We start from the raw sequence: 19,025 nt of genomic DNA on the forward strand, positions 1-19,025 counted from the left end.
TCTGTAACCTCTTTACATTTTAAGTCTATATTTAATTAAGATCCCTTCATGAATCCAGACCAGTCTAGAGCCATTGCAGGTAAGAGATGATCTCAGATATAATCGCTAGTGTACTTAAATTTCCATTGAAACTAGGCAGAAACATCATTTTCTATAGGGATGAGAGTCTGGCAGTCACTAATGTATTTCAAAATTGACTAGATCTTTTATTCTCTCCATCTAAAAGAACTGGAATACAGGGATAAGCATTTAGTGAGAGGAAACCATTAAAATGAATGGGAAATCTTATTTTATACAAACAATACAGTGATGCTTTCCAGATTCCTACTGCAATTCCTTTCATTTCATTGAAAGGCAAAAGCTTTAATAAATTATTCAAATATTACTCTTAGTATTTTCTATTCTGGGCGTTTTTTAGCTTTTTAGGTTTAAATCCATAGCATGCAACTTTCCAAGTATAAAAGGAGAGAAAAAAAATCAATGAAAACATGGAACAGATTTTTTTTTTTTTCCTGTGGTGGAGAAGTTCTAATATGTGGCATTTGAATTCAAACATGGGGAGGGGGATGTACCAGTGTTTTCCTCTAAACAAGAGAATATAGTTCCTGTTTCCTTTTTAAAATCAAATTATCGATAGACAGAAAATGTAATTCACTGAACATCTGCTGTTCTTCTCTTAGATCAAATCATTTAAAATTAAAAAAGTGATTCTGTATGAGAAAAGACAGGGAGAAGGTGCTGATCAGCTTAAATGCCTTTTCAAGAAAAATATATTTCAAGATAGGCAACCCTTCTTGCCTTCTCCTTCTCTATACCTCCTTACTGGTTTTATTTAACATCTCCGTTAGTGACACAGACAGTGGGATTGAATGTAGTCCTCAGAAAGTTTGCAGACGTCACCAACTGTGTGGTGCAGTTGACATGCTGGAAGGAAGGGATGTCGTCCAGAGGGACTTGGACAGGCTTCAGAGGTGGGCCTGTGAACTCATGAAATTCAACAAGGCCAAGTGCAAGGTCCTGCATCTAGGCCAGGGCAATCCTGAGCAAAAATACAGGCTGGGCTATGGGCAGGTTGCAAGTAGCCCTATGAAGAGCTTGGGGGTGTTTGTTGATGAAAAACTCAACATGAGCCTGCAATGTGTGCTTGCAAAGAAGCGTGGCTAGCAGACGAAGAGTCGTGGTTTTCACCCTCTACTCCGCTCTTGTGCAGTACCTGGAGTACTGCATCCAGTTCTGCATTCAGGACCTGCTAGAGTGAGTCCAGAGGAGGGTCACAGAAATGATCAGAGAGCTGGAGCACCTCTCCAGTGTAGAAAGGCTAAGAGATCTGTGGATGTTCAGTCTGGAGAAGTGAAGGCTCTGGGAAGACCTTACAGTGACCTTCCATTACTTAAATGGGGCTACAAGAAACATGGACTCTTTATCATGGATTGCCCCATCCCTGGAAGTGTCCAAGGCCAGGGGCTTTGGGCAACCTGATCTAGTGGAAGGTGTCCCTGCCCATGACAAGGGGGTTGTAACTAAATGATCTGTATGGTCCCTTCTGACTCAAACCAGTCTATTATTTCATGATTCTGTTTGTCACCTCTGGTGGCAGAGCAGATTATTTTCTGGCTTCAACTGTGTACCAAATTTGGGTTGTATTCACCTTTGAAGCATAGGCTAGGACTTGTTATTGCAGAAATTCCTTGTTTCAGAAAAACGACGTTTGTTTTACAAGGTACGAATTTTAACTAGAAACTCTTTCAAGACATTTTGAACCAAATATACAGGAATTATGATTTATGCATACTTACCCCCAATGTGAAAAAAAATAATAATAATAATACCATAGGCACATTTGCTCTTTGTAAAGCAGCTTACAATGGAGATTGTTATCCTTTGAATACCTAATTCTAATGCCCAAATTCAGTGGCTAAGTCACTGGGTGGTCTGTCAAGCAAACAAGAAGAATTCGTGTGGAAGCCTTATTTTAAAGATCCCTGATGAACTTAGAATGTTTGGTCATGAAGGGGCCAGGCATTGCAGACCCTGCTCTGGGGAGATTACTGCAGTCTAGATGCCCCATGGAAGACAAACTGAATCTCACTCCACATCATTGATCTGCATTGCTAAGTGTAACATGAGAAAGCATCAGCATGTATACAGATTTCAAGGTCTTTCTGTGTCAGTGTCTCTCTTAGTGATCATATCTGGAGTGTTCTGATTTTGTCTGTTCCTAGCAGATGGAGAACCATCTACTTTCCATCGTTCCTTGGCAGAGTAGTAGACAACACATTCATTTAGTACATTAATATTTATATTTGAGGGTCTTATTTAAAGTACATCTTTGTGAATCCTGTTCAGACTTACATCCACAAAATATTTTTAATTTAAATCCAGTTCCTTCTTAAAATATAAACACTTCTATTTCTACAATGTTCAAAAACCTGCATGTATTTACAAGACCTTTTTCACCTCTGACATTTCTTGTTTTAATAAATTTCTCATCATTATGAAGAAAATTAAATATGGCGTACCATATGTTAGCTGCTTGCTATAGGCTGACAAATACTCTCATGTCCCACACAACCATGTTTTTAAAAATCAGTGTAAGGGAGAACCTTACAGGCTATAGACCTGAGGCCTAGAATGTCCATGGCTGAACTTCCCAACTGAAACCTAGCTCTGTCTTTACTCAAAACCAGGAATGAGGCCTCAATACACAAGACTATACTCCTAATTTTAATGATGTTTTTTTTTCTCATCAAGTAAGCAAGAATTAAAAATGAAAGTAGCATTGCTGCAGGTCAGAATAGAGTCTGTGCTATATTAAATGAGTTGGATGAAGCTGTGCCTATTCATATCATATTTCCATGAAGCTTATGTTACAAGTCTACATTTTTGGTTATTAAAGCCAAACAAGTTGAAAAAAATATATTTTCAAATAAAAATGTATTTTAGTTTATGTGCTCCTTGCACCAGAACCTATTACAGAGGCTAATACATGCTGTTGTGTTTTACTATTTTCTTCTTGGGTAAGTGTTAGATATATGATAACAGTAATAATCTAGCATCAAAAGTATACAATAAATAAACACTGAGTTCATTTTCAAACACATAAAAATACTTGCAATGTTTTGTCCCTCATTAGCTATTTCATCTTCTTTGGTTCAGCTAATTGTAGATGTCCAGAGGCTTATACAGGCTTCTTGACTTCTTTATCAAAGGTTCTGCAAGAACTTGTTTAAAAAGGGTGTTGATATTACATACTTCAAATCTTTTGCTTATTTAGTAATCCTGAACATTAGCTTTGCTTATGCAAACAGAACTCAGAGCTTTGTTTCATATTTTCCTCTAGGTTGTTATTGATGGCAAATAGTAACTGCTTCTCAAATTACTTTTCTGCCCTTTGTTTTGCTCTGTGATTTGCTCTGAAATGACTCTGTTACCTTTTGTTTCATTTATGTTGCTGTCACTCAAGGATATGGTCTTTCTGGAAGGAATCAGTGTTCTCAGCTGCTCCCTGCTAGTACTTTTGGGTGCCATGTAATAAAATAGTGCTAAAAGAAAGAGTACATGTATTATTTTTTCTTGCATACTTCATGTTTGTATCTGGAATATAAAAGATATCAAAAAAAAAAAAAGATATCCTTAAGTATTATCTTTTACATTGCACCAACCCAAGGCTGAACCAACCATCCTTAAAACCTTTTGGCATACTTTCTAACCTGTTTTGGGGAACTGTCAATGACAGAAATTCTACCTTTGCTAGAAAATTATCCTTTTTTTTTTCTTTTCCTCTAACATTTAATAAATTTTCCTGCTTCCTGACTAGCTGCTCTTTAATCCTTGTTCACTACCAGCTGGATGCTGAAATAGAGAAATAGAGTAAGGATTGTGATCTATCTGTAGTGGAAGCACTGAGAAAGTAGGGAACATCACTACTCTTTTTTAAAAATAAAGACCTAAACCCTAGATAGCAACCCAACACATCTTCTTTTACTAAGAACCTGCTAAAATCTGACCTCTCCCAATCCACTCTGCACTAAGACCAGTGGACATCACGAGAAATGGCTGAGGACAGCAGGAATGGGCCTTCCTCACCATCTGTAGCTCGGGATGAGCACAGGCCCTTCCCTTACCCTTTTCTCCTCAAGAATGAGTTTGGGTTAAGTAGGACAGTGCATATATATGTGTCTCTTGTGAAAAAAATGTCATTGGGTGTATTGAAGTAAGTGCTCTTGTACTGGGGCAAAAAGATATTAGGGGATGAAAAAGCAGATGGCACATACGCTTTGCTTTAGGGACACCCACTAATGAAGCATGAAACAGGTCTAGAAGCTAGGAGATGAAAAGCAACAGCATCCTGACAGAAGGAGAAAGCTCCATGTGCACCGTACTCCCCTCCACTTCTCTCTACCACTCCTTTTCCCTACCAGCACCAAAAGGGAAATCCCATCCTGGCCCGATAGGGCATGTGTGAACCACCTAGCTCTTCCTCTACGTGTGCCACATCCCCAGCTACTTCTGGTCCGTCCACACAAGGGATGCTGTCAGAGCATTCTGACCTTGGGAAGCTGTTGAGGATTCATCCTGTAAATGGCCATACACCTCCATTGGTGATTTTAGATGTCACTGGATGTAAATGTTTTGGAGTGCATTCTCCAAAACAGCAGTATTGACAGAATTGCTGTTTATTATGATTATGCTACACCCAGGTGAACGTAACCCCAGTTCTTCCCCAGCATGCTCCTCATATGTGTATGTTCCTCTCTTTTCTTACAAAAGCAAGTTGTTGCTTGAGCAGTGAGACATCCTCCCTCCTCTTATCAGGAAATGTTTACACCGGTCTTGGCCATGCTCCACGGGTTTTCCCATGCCACAGCAGTCTGTTACAGGTTTCAAGACGGGGTGGCCTCTGTCACCAAATGGCTACCACTCCAATGGATATCAAGAGGACTTCCAGACATGCTCTGGATCAAAACTATGACAAGAACACTTCTAACAGTGTCATAGTGGAGGTGACATTCAGAACACTCCCAGGATTGTTTAGTTTACCAATAGGACTCAGCATAGGCTGAGTTTTCAGAAAGTACCCCTTTCATAGCAAATTTCTTCAAGTTTGTCCTGGTTCCAGTTAGGACAGAGTTAAGTAGCTCATAGTAGCTGGTAGGGTGCTATGTTTTGGATTAGGATGAGAAGAGCGCTGATAACATGCTGATGTTTTAATTGTTGCAGAGCAGTGTTTACACCAGGCCAAGGACTTTTCGGCTTCTCGCTCTGTCCTGCCAGCGAGCAGGCTGGGGGTGCAGCAGGAGCTGGGAGGGGACAGACCCAGGACAGCTGACCCAAACTGGCCAAAGGGGTATTCCATACCATCTGACGTCATGCTAAACAATATATAGGGGTGGCTGGCCGGGGTGGGGGGGGGCGGCGGCTCGGGAATAGGCTGGGCATCAGTCAGCGGGTGGTGAGCAATTCCATTGTGCATCACTTGTTTTCTTACACATTATTATTGTTAATACTATTATCATTATCACTATTATTATTATTATTGTTATTATTATATTCCTGTCTTAATAAACTGTCTTTATCTCAACTCACCGGCTTCACTTTCCCGTTTCTCTCCCCCATCCCAGAGAGGGAGGGGGGAGGGTGAGCGAACGGCTGTGTGGTGTTTAGCTGCCAGCCGGGTTAAACCACAACAGTCCTTTTGGCGCCCAACGTGGGGCACGAAGGGTTGAGATATCGACAAATCTGACCAGAGTGTGTTAAACTTAAATTGGTATAAGTATTGGACCTGCTTAATAGTTGCTAGTCACGATGTTGATTGCCTTAATCTCCAGTCTGCTGTACCTGTATTCCAAATTGAGTTTTATGGTGCGTTACTTTCTGTATGTGCTCCCTGTTGCACTGTTTATTCTTTCCGGGCCCTGGTTTAAGATTGTTATGGTACTGTGCGGTGTAACAATGGCTTATGAAATGATGAAATATCTGGTCACGACTTTAACCTGGTATTTGTACTCAGCACTGACGTCGACTCTATACTTTGGAAACCATATCTCGGAAACTATTAGCAATTACACCTATTGCCTGTTTTCGTTAGGGAGCCAATCTGTGAAGGGGACAGGGGAAGACATGTTTCCCTACCTGTTCACTCTCCCTTTCTCCTTCACCACCACCCTCTTATCCCCCGAGTTAGTTACGGTGGTTCTCCGAGATGTTGAATATCCTTGGGATACTCAGACCAGCCTGCTCTTGTTGTTATGTCTCCTGAATGCGCTTCAGGTTTTGTTGAGGGTTAAACAACTACTTAGGAATCTCATCCGGAGATCTGTCTTGAGGCGGGATAGTTGCGAGTGGCAGGGAGTGTGGGAGGATATGGGCAGGTTTCTAGAGCAGTGGTCACCTCCAGTGTTTTGGACATTCACCCCTGAACAACTGCAAAATCCTAAAAAGCTGGCAGAATGCTTGAAAAAAAGGTGTCATGACTCTGGCAGTTCCAAAGTGACACAAATCACTGTAGCGTGCTGGGGTCTGGCTTGTGCCTATCGAGCTGCAATTGATGCTACTAGCAACCTAGCTCCAGCTCCTGCAGCCGCTCCAGCTCCTGCAGCCGCTCCTGCTCCTGCAGCCATTCTAGTTCCAGCTCCTGCAGCCGCTCCAGCTCCTGCAGCCGCTCCAGCTCCAGCTCCTGCAGCCACTCCAGCTGCAGCTCCTGCAGCCGCTCCAGCTCCAGCCCCTGCAGCCACTCCAGCTGCAGCTCCTGCAGCCGTTCCAGTTCCAGCTCCTGCAGCCGCTCCAGCCCCTGCAGCCGCTCCAGCTCCAGCTCCTGCAGCCGCTCCAGCTCCTGCAGCCACTCCAGCTCCAGCTCCCGCAGCCACTCCAGCCCCTGCAGCAGCTCCAGCTCCTGCAGCTGCTCCCACTCCTGTGTCTGGGTCAGAGAAACGAGCTGTAGCAGTGCAAGTTGACCCCGCAGAGGGTATTCCAACCCCTGTGGCAGACCCTGTGTCTGGGTTAGAGAAACAAGCTGTAGCAGTGCAAGTTGCCCCTGTAGACAAGGTGAAGAAATGGTATAGAAGCTCAGGTTGTTTAGAACGCAAACAGTCTTCTGCTAAGTCTGGGCATAGTGAAGACGAGGCTGGGCCATCAAAGGTGCAGGAGACTGAAGATGAGGATGGGGATGTCGAAAAATCAACAGTAACTACCCGGACTCTATACCAGCATGAGCTACGAGATGTGCGAAAAGATTTTGGTCGCTGTATAGGTGAGCAGCTTGTCACCTGGCTGCTCTGGTGCTGGGACACTGGAGCCAATTATGTGGAATTAGAGGGCAAGGAAGCCAGGCGGCTGGGATCCCTTGCTAGGGACGCATGCATTGACAAAGCAATTGGAGATGGAGCATGATCTCGCAGTCTCTGGAGGCGTCTCCTGTCAGCTGTGCAGGAAAGGTATCCCTTCAAGGAAGAACTTGTATGTCTACCAGGCAAATGGACCACCATGGAGAAGGGAATTCAGTACCTGAGGGAATTGGCCGTACGGGAAGTAATTTATAAGGACCTAGACGACGCACAAACATCCGCAGATCCAGATGCAGTCCAGTGTACACCACCTATGTGGCGGAAGTTTGTATGGAGTGCACCATCATCATATGCCAGCTCATTGGCAATAATAGCCTGGAAAGCGGAGGAGAATCCCCCAGTGAATGAAGTGGCTAAATTACTCCGGCAGTACGAAGGAAATCTCTCCTCTTCCCTACAGGCCTGTGTCTCCGCTGTGGAGAAACTCTCTGAAGAGGTCCACCAACTTAAAGAGAATTTATCTTCCCCTCCACCTGAACGAACCAGTGTCCACCAGCTAAAAGAGAATGCTTTGGAGAAACTTTCTGAAAAGATCCACCAACTTGAAGAAAGATTATCTTCCCCTCCACCTGAACGAAACAGTGTCCACCAGCTAAAAGAGAATACTTTGGAGAAACTTTCTGAAAAGATCCACCAACTTGAAGAGAGATTATTTTCCTCCCCACCTGTACAAACCAGTGTCTCAGCTATTAGGGGTAAACGTTCATCTATGCAAGGAAGACAATATGGTGGGCACACACACCGCGCCACCCTGTGGTTTTACCTACGTGACCATGGAGAGGACATGAGAAAATGGGATGGAAAATCTACTGCGACCCTAGAGGCACGGGTACGTGAATTGCAAAGGAAAACAATTGGGAAAAAGGAATTCTCTGAAAAGTTTGCTGCTCCAACTTCCAGCAGGCAGTCCTTTAGACACAGAAACGAAGATTCTGACCAGGACTAGAGGGGCCCTGCCTCCAGCCAGGGGGAGGAAAGGGACAATCGAGTTTATTGGACTATGTGTATTCGATGGCCTGGCACGTCAGACGCACAGAAGTATAAGGCTTTGGTAGACACCGGTGCACAATGTACTCTAATGCCATCAAGCTATAAAGGGCCAGAGCCCATCTGTATTTATGGTGTGACGGGGGGATCCCAGCAGTTAACTGTATTGGAGGCTGAAGTGAGTCTAACCGGCAATGAGTGGCAAAAGCACCGTATTGTGACTGGCCCAGATGCTCCGTGCATCCTTGGCATAGACTATCTTAGAAGAGGATATTTCAAGGACCCAAAAGGGTTCTGCTGGGCTTTTGGCATAGCTGCCTTGGAGACAGAGGACATTAAACAGTTGTCTACCTTGCCTGGTCTCTCAGAGGACCCTTCTGTTGTGGGGTTGCTGAGGGTTGAAGAACAGCAAGTGCCGATCGCTGCCACAACTGTGCACCGGCGGCAATATCGCACCAACCGAGACTCCCTGAGTCCCATCCATAAGCTAATTCGTCAACTGGAGAGCCAAGGAGTGATCAGCAAGACTCATTCACCTTTTAATAGTCCCATATGGCCAGTGCGAAAGTCTAATGGTGAGTGGAGACTAACAGTGGACTATCGTGGCCTGAACGAAGTCACGCCACCACTGAGTGCTGCAGTGCCGGACATGCTAGAACTCCAGTATGAACTGGAATCAAAGGCAGCCAAGTGGTATGCCACAATTGATATCGCTAATGCATTTTTCTCCATCCCTCTAGCAGCACAGTGCAGGCCACAGTTTGCTTTCACTTGGAGGGGAGTCCAATATACTTGGAATCGGCTGCCCCAGGGGTGGAAACACAGCCCTACCATTTGCCATGGACTGATCCAGTCTGCGCTGGAGCAGGGGGAAGCTCCTGAACACTTGCAGTACATCGATGACATCATTGTGTGGGGTGACACTGCAGAAGAAGTTTTCGAGAAAGGGAAGAAAATAGTCCAAATCCTTCTGAAGGCCGGTTTTGCCATAAAACAGAATAAAGTTAAAGGACCTGCACGAGAGATCCAGTTTTTAGGAATAAAATGGCAAGATGGACGCCGTCAAATCCCAATGGATGTGATCAACAAAATAACAGCTATGTCTCCACCAACTAGCAAAAAAGAAACACAAACTTTCCTAGGTGTCGTGGGGTTTTGGAGAATGCATATTCCAAATTACAGTCTGATTGTAAACCCGCTCTACCAAGTAACCCGTAAGAAGAATGCTTTTGAATGGGGCCCTGAGCAACGACAAGCCTTTGAACAAATTAAGCAGGAAATAGTTCATGCAGTAGCCCTCGGGCCAGTCCGAACAGGACCAGATGTAAAGAATGTGCTCTACACCGCAGCCGGGGAGAATGGTCCCACCTGGAGCCTCTGGCAGAAAGAACCTGGGGAAACTCGAGGTCGACCCCTGGGGTTTTGGAGTCGGGGATACAGAGGATCTGAAGCCCGCTATACTCCAACTGAAAAGGAGATATTGGCAGCATATGAAGGAGTTCGATCTGCTTCGGAAGTGGTCGGTACTGAAGCGCAGCTCCTCCTGGCACCCCGACTGCCGGTACTAGGCTGGATGTTCAAAGGAAGGGTCCCCTCTACGCATCATGCAACTGATGCTACATGGAGCAAGTGGGTTGCACTGATTACTCAGCGGGCTCGAATAGGAAACCCCAGTCGCCCAGGAATCTTGGAGGTGATTATGGACTGGCCAGAAGGCAAATACTTTGGGATATCATCAGAGGAGGAGGTGGTTCGTGCTGAAGAAGCCCCACTGTACAACAAGCTACCGGAAAATGAGAAGAAATATGCCTTGTTCACTGACGGGTCCTGTCGTATTGTGGGAAAGCATCGGAGATGGAAAGATGCTGTATGGAGTCCTACACGACGAGTTGCAGAAGCTGCTGAGGGAGAAGGTGAATCGAGTCAGTTTGCAGAAGTGAAAGCCATTCAGCTGGCTTTAGATATTGCTGAACGAGAAAAGTGGCCAGTTCTCTATCTCTATACTGATTCATGGATGGTAGCAAATGCCCTGTGGGGGTGGTTACAGCAATGGAAGCAGAACAACTGGCAGCGCAGGGGCAAGCCCATCTGGGCTGCGGCATTGTGGCAAGATATTGCTGCCCGGGTAGAGAACCTGGTTGTAAAGGTACGCCACGTAGATGCTCATGTGCCCAAGAATCGGGCTACTGAAGAACATCAAAACAACCAGCAGGTGGATCAGGCTGCTAAGATTGAAGTGGCTCAGGTGGACCTGGACTGGTAACATAAAGGTGAATTATTTATAGCCCGATGGGCCCATGCCACCTCAGGCCATCAAGGTAGAGATGCAACATACAGATGGGCTCGTGATCGAGGGGTGGACCTGACCATGGACACTATAGCACAGGTTATTCATGACTGTGAAACATGTGCTGCAATCAAGCAAGCCAAACGGTCAAAGCCTCTTTCGTATGGAGGACGATGGCTGAAATATAAATATGGAGAGGCCTGGCAGATTGATTACATCACACTCCCTCAAATCCGCAACGGCAAGCGCCATGTACTTACAATGGTGGAAGCAACCACCGGATGGCTGGAAACATATCCTGTGCCCCATGCCACCGCCCGGAACACTATCCTGGGCCTTGAAAAGCAAGTCCTATGGTGACATGGCACCCCAGAGAGAATTGAGTCAGACAACGGGACTCATTTCCGAAACAACCTTATAGACACTTGGGCCAAAGAACATGGTATTGAGTGGGTGTATCACATCCCCTATCATGCACCAGCCTCTGGAAAAGTTGAACGATACAATGGACTGTTGAAGACTACACTGAAAGCAATGGGTGCTGGGACATTCAAAAATTGGGATACACATTTGGCAAAGGCCACCTGGTTAGTCAATACCAGGGGATCTGCCAACCGAGCTGGACCTGCCCAATCAAACCTGTTACGCACTGTAGAAGGGGATAAAGTTCCTGTAGTGCACGTAAGAAACATGCTGGGTAAAACAGTCTGGGCTACTCCTGCCTCAGGAAAAGGCAAACCCATTCGAGGAATTGCTTTTGCTCAGGGACCTGGATGCACTTGGTGGGTAATGCAAAAGAATGGGGAGGTCCGGTGTGTACCTCAAGGGGATTTGATACTGGGTGAGAATAGCCCATGAGTTGAATTGTAGTATGTTAATTATTATATAATAATGTATGTCATCACTACCATGATTGCTATATATCATAGATGAAAATGGTGATTAATTAGAATGTATTGGAAAGAGTGTAACCTGAGCATGACATAAATGGTATGGAATAAGGGGTGGATATCTGTCCTGGTTCCAGTTAGGACAGAGTTAAGTAGCTCATAGTAGCTGGTAGGGTGCTATGTTTTGGATTAGGATGAGAAGAGCGCTGATAACATGCTGATGTTTTAATTGTTGCAGAGCAGTGTTTACACCAGGCCAAGGACTTTTCGGCTTCTCGCTCTGTCCTGCCAGCGAGCAGGCTGGGGGTGCAGCAGGAGCTGGGAGGGGACAGACCCAGGACAGCTGACCCAAACTGGCCAAAGGGGTATTCCATACCATCTGACGTCATGCTAAACAATATATAGGGGTGGCTGGCCGGGGTGGGGGGGCCGGCGGCTCGGGAATAGGCTGGGCATCGGTCAGCGGGTGGTGAGCAATTCCATTGTGCATCACTTGTTTTCTTACACATTATTATTGTTAATACTATTATCATTATCACTATTATTGTTATTATTGTTATTATTATATTCCTGTCTTAATAAACTGTCTTTATCTCAACTCACCGGCTTCACTTTCCTGTTTCTCTCCCCCATCCCAGAGAGGGAGGGGGGAGGGTGAGCGAACGGCTGTGTGGTGTTTAGCTGCCAGCCGGGTTAAACCACAACAAAGTTTTACATTAACAACAAATCTTACATTTGCTACATAAAGCCACACAACTAAAGACATTCATGACTTAGAGATTTGCAGAAAGAATTCTGAGCATGACTGTTCTCATTTTTTCTCTCCACTGATCAATATCCAGAGACTTTCAATGATCTAGTTCTTAGTACACAGAATCATAGAAGCATAAAATCATTAATAGAATATCATAGAATATCCTGAGTTGGAAGGGGCCCACAAGGATCATCAAGTTCAACACATGGCTCCACTCAGAACCACCCAAAAATGAAACCATATGTCTGAGAACATTGTCCAAATGCTTCTTGAAATCCAGCAGGCTTGGTACCATCACTGCTTCCTTGGGGAACCTGTTCTAGTGCCCAGCACCCTCTCAGTGAAGAATCTTTTCCCAATATCCAATCTGAACCTTCAATGATGCAGCTTCATGCTGTTCCCTCAGGTCCTACCACTGGACCCCAGAGAGCAGAGATTAGCACCTGCCCCTCTGCTCACCTCTTGAGGAAGCTGTAGACCATGACGAGGGCACCCCTCAACACCCCTCAACCTCTTCTTCTCCAGACTGAACAAGCCAAGTGACCTCAGCTGCTTCTCATACCTCTTACTCTCTAGACCCTCTAAGATCTTTGTTGCCCTCCTTTAGACACTCTAATAGTTTTATGTCCTTCTTACATTGCGTTGCCCAAAACTACACAGCACTCAAGGTAAAGCTGCACCACCACACAGTAGAGCAGGACAATCACTCCCCTCAGTTGGACAGCAATGTCTTGCTTGATGTACCCCAGGATTTGGTTGGCCATTTTGGCTGCCAGGGCACACTGTTGACTCATATTTAAATTGCCATCGACCAGAACTGCCACGTCCCTTTCCATGAGTCTACTCTTCGGACAAAATTGTTTACCATTTAAATATCTCCCTTCTGTTTCCTTGTAAAGAGTCCTTAAAGAAGCTGTACTCATGATTTATTTTATGATAGTCATATGAATCATCTCAAGTGTTTTTTTTCTTTTTTGTCAATTAAATAATTAAAAGAGAAATGTATGATAATCTCCAAATCCTCTTGTTTACTTGTTGTTGCTTGAACACTGGGAAGATTCACGTAACATTTTCCTATTTTTGTCTCCTATGACCTAATTATGACTATTCACAGCTCCCCTACTTCTCAGTCCTGTTTCCACATTTTTCTACATAACATTCACTGATTCAGTGTTATTGGAAACTAATAATTTTAGTTTAAAGCCTTCCTTACACCATTAGCCTATCTGTGTTCAAAGGCATTTTTTCTCCTCATGACACGACCTCTGTTTCTGCTCCTTTACTCAGCATTTCACTCCTGACAGACAAAACCAAAATTTTTTCCAGTTCTATCATTAAGAAGTCATAGATTCACTCTCTAGGTTGTGCCTGTCTGCTCCTGTGCCTTTATCTGTCACCAGTGACGGTGACTAGTTCATCTGGTTCCAACCACCCAGCCATGGGCAGCGACACCTAACACTAGATCATGTTGCCCAAAGCCCCATCCAACCTGGTCTTGAACACTTCCAGGTGTCCACATCTTCTGGGGGCAGACAGTTCCAGTGCCTCGCCAACCAAAGAATGTACTCCTTATATCTAATCTAAAATCTTATTTTAGTTTAAATCCATTACCCTTTCTCCTATCACTATAGTTCCTATTAAGGAGTCCCCCCCCAGCTTTCCTGTATGCCTCCTTTAGGTACTGGAAGGCTGCTGTAAGGTCTCCCCAGAGTCTTCTCTTCTCCAGGCTGAACATCCCTTACTCCCAGCTTCTCTTCTTTGGAGAGATGGTCCAGCCCCTTGATCATCCTTGTGGCCCTCCTCTGGACTTGCTCCATCAGGTCCATGCCCTTCTTGTGCTGGGGACCCCAGAGATGAACACAGCACTCCAAGTGGGGTCTCACAATAGTTGAGCAGAGGGGGAGAATCACCTCCCTTGATGTGTCTGCTCTCTACAGTTCCACTTTAAAAAATTGATTTCTTTTAAAATTAATTGAACTCTTTGGAAGAGACAAATATTCTTGAAAGAATTCTTTAATGTTTTTCTTGATAATGATATCTTTAACAAAGTGGATAACTCAGAAGTGGTTAAAGAGCAGTCATATCATTATTTTGTCATGTACGCATTAAGACAACATTAAAAATATATAATCACACATGCATTAATTTATCTGTATTCTCTAGCTTTTGCTTATTACTTCCTTCTTAGTCCTTTGAGCTGTCTGCAAATACCACTTACCATTTACTGGAATATCAGCAACATGTAAAAGCTAAAATGCAAAACTCACAGGTAGTACTCACTTAGGACCTCCAACATATTTGAGAATAATAGATTACTATAAGGAGCAGAATAGTGGAAACATGGACAGAGTACAACAAAAAACAGACTCTGTTAGACTTACATTGAATATCACCTTGTATTAGTGTTAGTCTTGACAAAGTAAGATGCCAATTGTAATAGCTTTATCATGATTATCAGAATCTGATCCAAATGAAAGTAACTACAATACATTTTGGAGAAGGAAATCCAGAGACGAGATACTTGTTGAGAGGTGCTGTATCTCTTAAAGACACCTTGTTCAACAAATTAAATGTGAAAGATTTGGCAGCAAAAATGCTAGAATAACTTAGGTTTCACACAGAGAGGAATCAGTTCAGGGGTTCTGGTGGACAAAAAGCTCCACGTGACCAGCAGCAGTGAGCACCTGCAGCCCAGAAGGCCAGCTGCATTTTGGGCTGCATCAACAGAGGAGTGGTCACCAAGCTGAGGCAGGTGATTGTGTCCTTCTACTCTGCCCTTGTGAGGCCCCACTTGGAGTACTGCATCCAGGCCTGGAGCCCCCAGCACAAGGAGGATGTGGATCTGTTAGAGCAGGTCCAGAGGAGGGCCACAAAGTTGATCAGATGGCTGGAGCACCTCTCCTATGACGAAACGTAGGAGCACTTCTCCTATGAAGCTGGGGATCTTGTTCCTGAAGAAGACAAGGCTTCGGAGAGACCTCGTGGCAGCTTTTTCAGTACTTAAAGGAGGCTTATAAAAAAGACGGAGAGTGACTTTTTACACTAGCATATAGTGATAGGACAAGGGGGAATGACTTTAAATTAAAAGAGGGGAGATTTAGATTAGATTTTAGAAAGAAATTCTTTACTCACTGGGTGGTAAGGCACTGGAACAGTTTGCCCAGAGAGATTATGGATGCCCCATTCCAGGACATGTTCGAGGCCAGGTTGGACGAGGCCCTGGGCAACCTGATCTAGTGGGTGGCATCCCTGCCCATGGCAGGAGGGTTGGAACCACATGATCTTTAAGGTTCCTTCCAACCCGAGCCATTCTGTGATTCTAAGTCACACTGTGGGGAAGTAAAAGTTTCTTTCTCCATTACTGTCTAATGTCAGAAAAATAAAAATATAGACAAACTGGAAATTGTTCAAGAACCACAACATTTTAAAACGCTTGAAGGAGGAAGACACCCAAGATTTTTTATTTTTTATTTTTTAATTAAGATATGGTTAGAGAAAATGACTGTTATTCACAGGTATTATTTATGTGCAAAAGCTAGGAAACAAAAACTCAGCTGGTATAATCTGTGCAGTTTAACTGAGAACAGAGTATGCCAGTTTATATTAGTGGAGTACAGGGCTCTAAGAACAGAGACAAAATTTAAGTTGATGTGAGGATGTAGTAAGAGAATTTAAGCAGACTGTAAAAGAATGTAAAGAACCATTTTAGATCTAACTCCCAAAAGAAATGGAGTAATGGGGGCCACTATGATTTAGAAAGTAAAAAGTGTAAAAAAATGGAATTAGTAATGACACAAAGTAAGATTATCATCAATGTGACTGTGGCTTTTTTTTTCCTTTTAAATTTGTTTGATCAAGGGAGAAGATGGAAGATTTTTAGGATGTGATGTGTATTTTTTTGCATAAGATTTTCTTAATTGTATACACATATCTAGATTGCAGTAAACACCACATACTATTGGTCTCTGGAATTATTATTCTGACATTTATACAAAAAATGACAGAGGATAATGCTTTCCAAAAAAAAATAAAAATATTTTAAACAGTGTTGTCTGATATCTGTAAGAAGTGTTCTGCAGCAACACTGCCACTTGCAGCAATATGAATTCCTACATGTACTAAAAGGAGGGCACTCTCCCCTTGTATCAGTCATGTCATTCAGTCATTTATTGTGCTGTATATATATTATGTTCTTTTTTTATGCAGCCATTCCAGACGGTAGACTCACAAGTTTTGAACACATTCTTGTCTTTCACTCACTCACCTTCTTCTCTCTCCACCCATGTAATATGCAATTATTCCATATAAAAAGAAACAGATGCAACAGGAGAGACTGAAAGGGTATGTCTTTGCTGTTAACATAGCTCACTTAGAGCCTGAGTTCTCCCATTGTGCACACTGTTCATGCATTGAAGCAAACTATGGGCTCAAGACTAGTGTTAGTCAACTGCCTCAGTAGTATAAAGTACTTTACTGCAGAGTGCTCTGCAGAAACTGGACCATGGGAAGATATAGGAATCATATCCAGGTGTCCCATACCCTGGAACAGAATTTGGACTACCCCACTCTTGAATATGAAGACGGGGAGGTGCTGTTGTGTGCAGGGCTAACTTCAAGAAGTGCAGCCTGGGAATGCACAATGAGCTGGACTCTGCTTGGGAAGAAGCACAGAGGAACATTTTGACAGTTGATCTCAGCCTAGCAGAGGGACTCAGTCCTGCCAAAACTGTGGCAGTTCTAAAGGACTGGTGCCAAGAAACTAATTCAGGGGACTGGAAGTATGCAAGGAGAAATGTAAGCACACACAGTGCTGAAGTATTCAAATTTTTAACCAACAGGTGATGCTGGTTATAGTGCCTACTGGAATGAGATGGGAAGATTTGAGAGCCTGGAAAGAGAAAGCAAACAACTCTTTCAAAGGAGTGGAGACAAGGCAAGATGTGATGGTGACTAGGTGAGGAAAGTCATCTGTGGAGGTGAAGAAGGGCTGGTGAGAAGTACTGTGGAGTCAAGAAAGAAAAAAGTATGAGTGGAAGACAATTGTAAGGAGATGTAGATGAGAAGGAAGATGAGGGAAAAAAAGGGGAAAAAAAAAAAAGGAAATAGAAGTGCCTGAAGTGCCTGTGCCAGAGAAAAGGGATTGGGAAGAGAAATCAGGGATGGGAAAGAGATAGGAATGGTCCTGACATCAGGTTAGAGAACAAAAAATGAGACCATGCTTTGAATGAATGTGCAGAAAGATATGACTTCACCAAGGACTATCTGTTCTGAAAGCCTGGAGTGGAATTGGCAGGGCCTGAGTCTCACTAAGCACTAGTAATGTAGCAATGTTTAGAACTAGAATGTTTGGAGTTAATCTTGCAAGTTTGTCATAATCAGAATTTCTGAAAGTCACTAACAAAACAGATGTATAAATTCTCTTTTTGTTATTAATAAATGACTGCATCATTAAGAAAAATTCTATTTAATATGTTTATACAGAAACCATAAAAACAGAATGTTGCACAATCTGCTTTGTTATACTCTTGGCCAGAGTTTAAAAAAAACATGTAATGAAGTGGTTAAGTTCTAGCAGCACAGCTCTGGTGACTATACCATAGAATGTGTTTTAAAGGTTCTCTTTAATTTTGCTACAAAATGTATGGCTCTATATGAGCAGCAAGGTAACAGAGGTATAACCATTCCCTGTTTTAATCTCTTAGATGGCCAAAGGAGAGACACAGAGTCACATGTGCTTTAACAGTTTTCTATCCCTGAAGTCATTTCCAGGGAGGAAAAGCCAAGGATGACTATATTATTCTTCACACTACTAATAGGTGTAACTTCCTCCTCCTCTGGTATCTGGAGAATACCTATACTATTTTTGTCATTCCTCTCACAGGAGGAAGGAACTGAAGTAATTCCCTACACTGACAACATCAGGAATCTTGGTCTATCTTCTCCCAAAGGAAAGTTAAGGACATAAGCTGTTAAGATTCAACTCAGGTATCTACATATATCTGAAAAGAAAGACTTATTTACCTACCTTGTCCTTAACTAAATCTATTTGTAAAGGTGAATGTTTGGTTGTGAAAGTAAGATTCTGACCTTAAAATATAAATTGTGGAACAGGTATTATGTTTCTATTTTTTTTGTGTGTGTTGTATCTGTTCAGTTTACAGATAGTAAATGTTCTCATATTTGTGCCAGCCTTGCTTATTCATGTGTTTTCTCACATATATGTCAAAGAATTGGCACAAGCACCTTTTGAAGTTTGTGGAAATATATCCACTAAAATATATCCAACAGGCTTAAGACTAGACCTAAAGATTCCAATGATAAAATTTACATCCAAATCCTGTCGTTTCGAATGGGGTGTATAGGTTTAAATGACACCAGAATTTCACAGTTGAACAGGAATTATTATTATTTGTCATGATGCACAAGACCTATATTAAATGTGTCTGTGTGTCCCCTTAGGACCCAGTTAGATCTCCACAAGCTCTCCAAGTATCCAGAATAAACACAAAAAAAATGCAGATGGCAGTGTATTGAGGTGGTACAAGATCTAGCCATAAACAAGAATCAGAACATAGCTAACCACAGTCACAAGGCCTAGTGCAAACCACTGTAATTTGTATGTCAGAGAGTTAACTGTCCTGAGTACCATGCCAAGATTGTTGCTGGTTTTCTTTAGAGCTGTCTTGGTTGTCTTCACATAGCACTTCAGCCCAGGGCATAATGCAATCTATAGCTCCTGTGCAAAAGTGCCTACAATCATAGGA

General features: G+C 43.3%; 1 long non-coding RNA gene across 1 annotated transcript in view; it reads left to right on the forward strand.

The window, feature by feature from the left end:
• Positions 1-18,366, forward strand: part of LOC310893003 — a 56,003-nt gene extending 37,637 nt beyond the window's left edge. Inside the window, exons 2-3 of the long non-coding RNA XR_014578640.1 lie at positions 17,100-17,215; positions 18,143-18,366. This is a non-coding gene — a long non-coding RNA (uncharacterized lncRNA). The remainder of the gene's footprint in view (positions 1-17,099; positions 17,216-18,142) is intronic.
• Positions 18,367-19,025: the final 659 nt, after the last annotated feature.

The sequence above is a fragment of the Anser anser genome (assembly GCF_964211835.1).
Source record: "Anser anser genome assembly, chromosome: 1".
Taxonomy (NCBI): Eukaryota; Metazoa; Chordata; class Aves; order Anseriformes; family Anatidae; genus Anser; species Anser anser.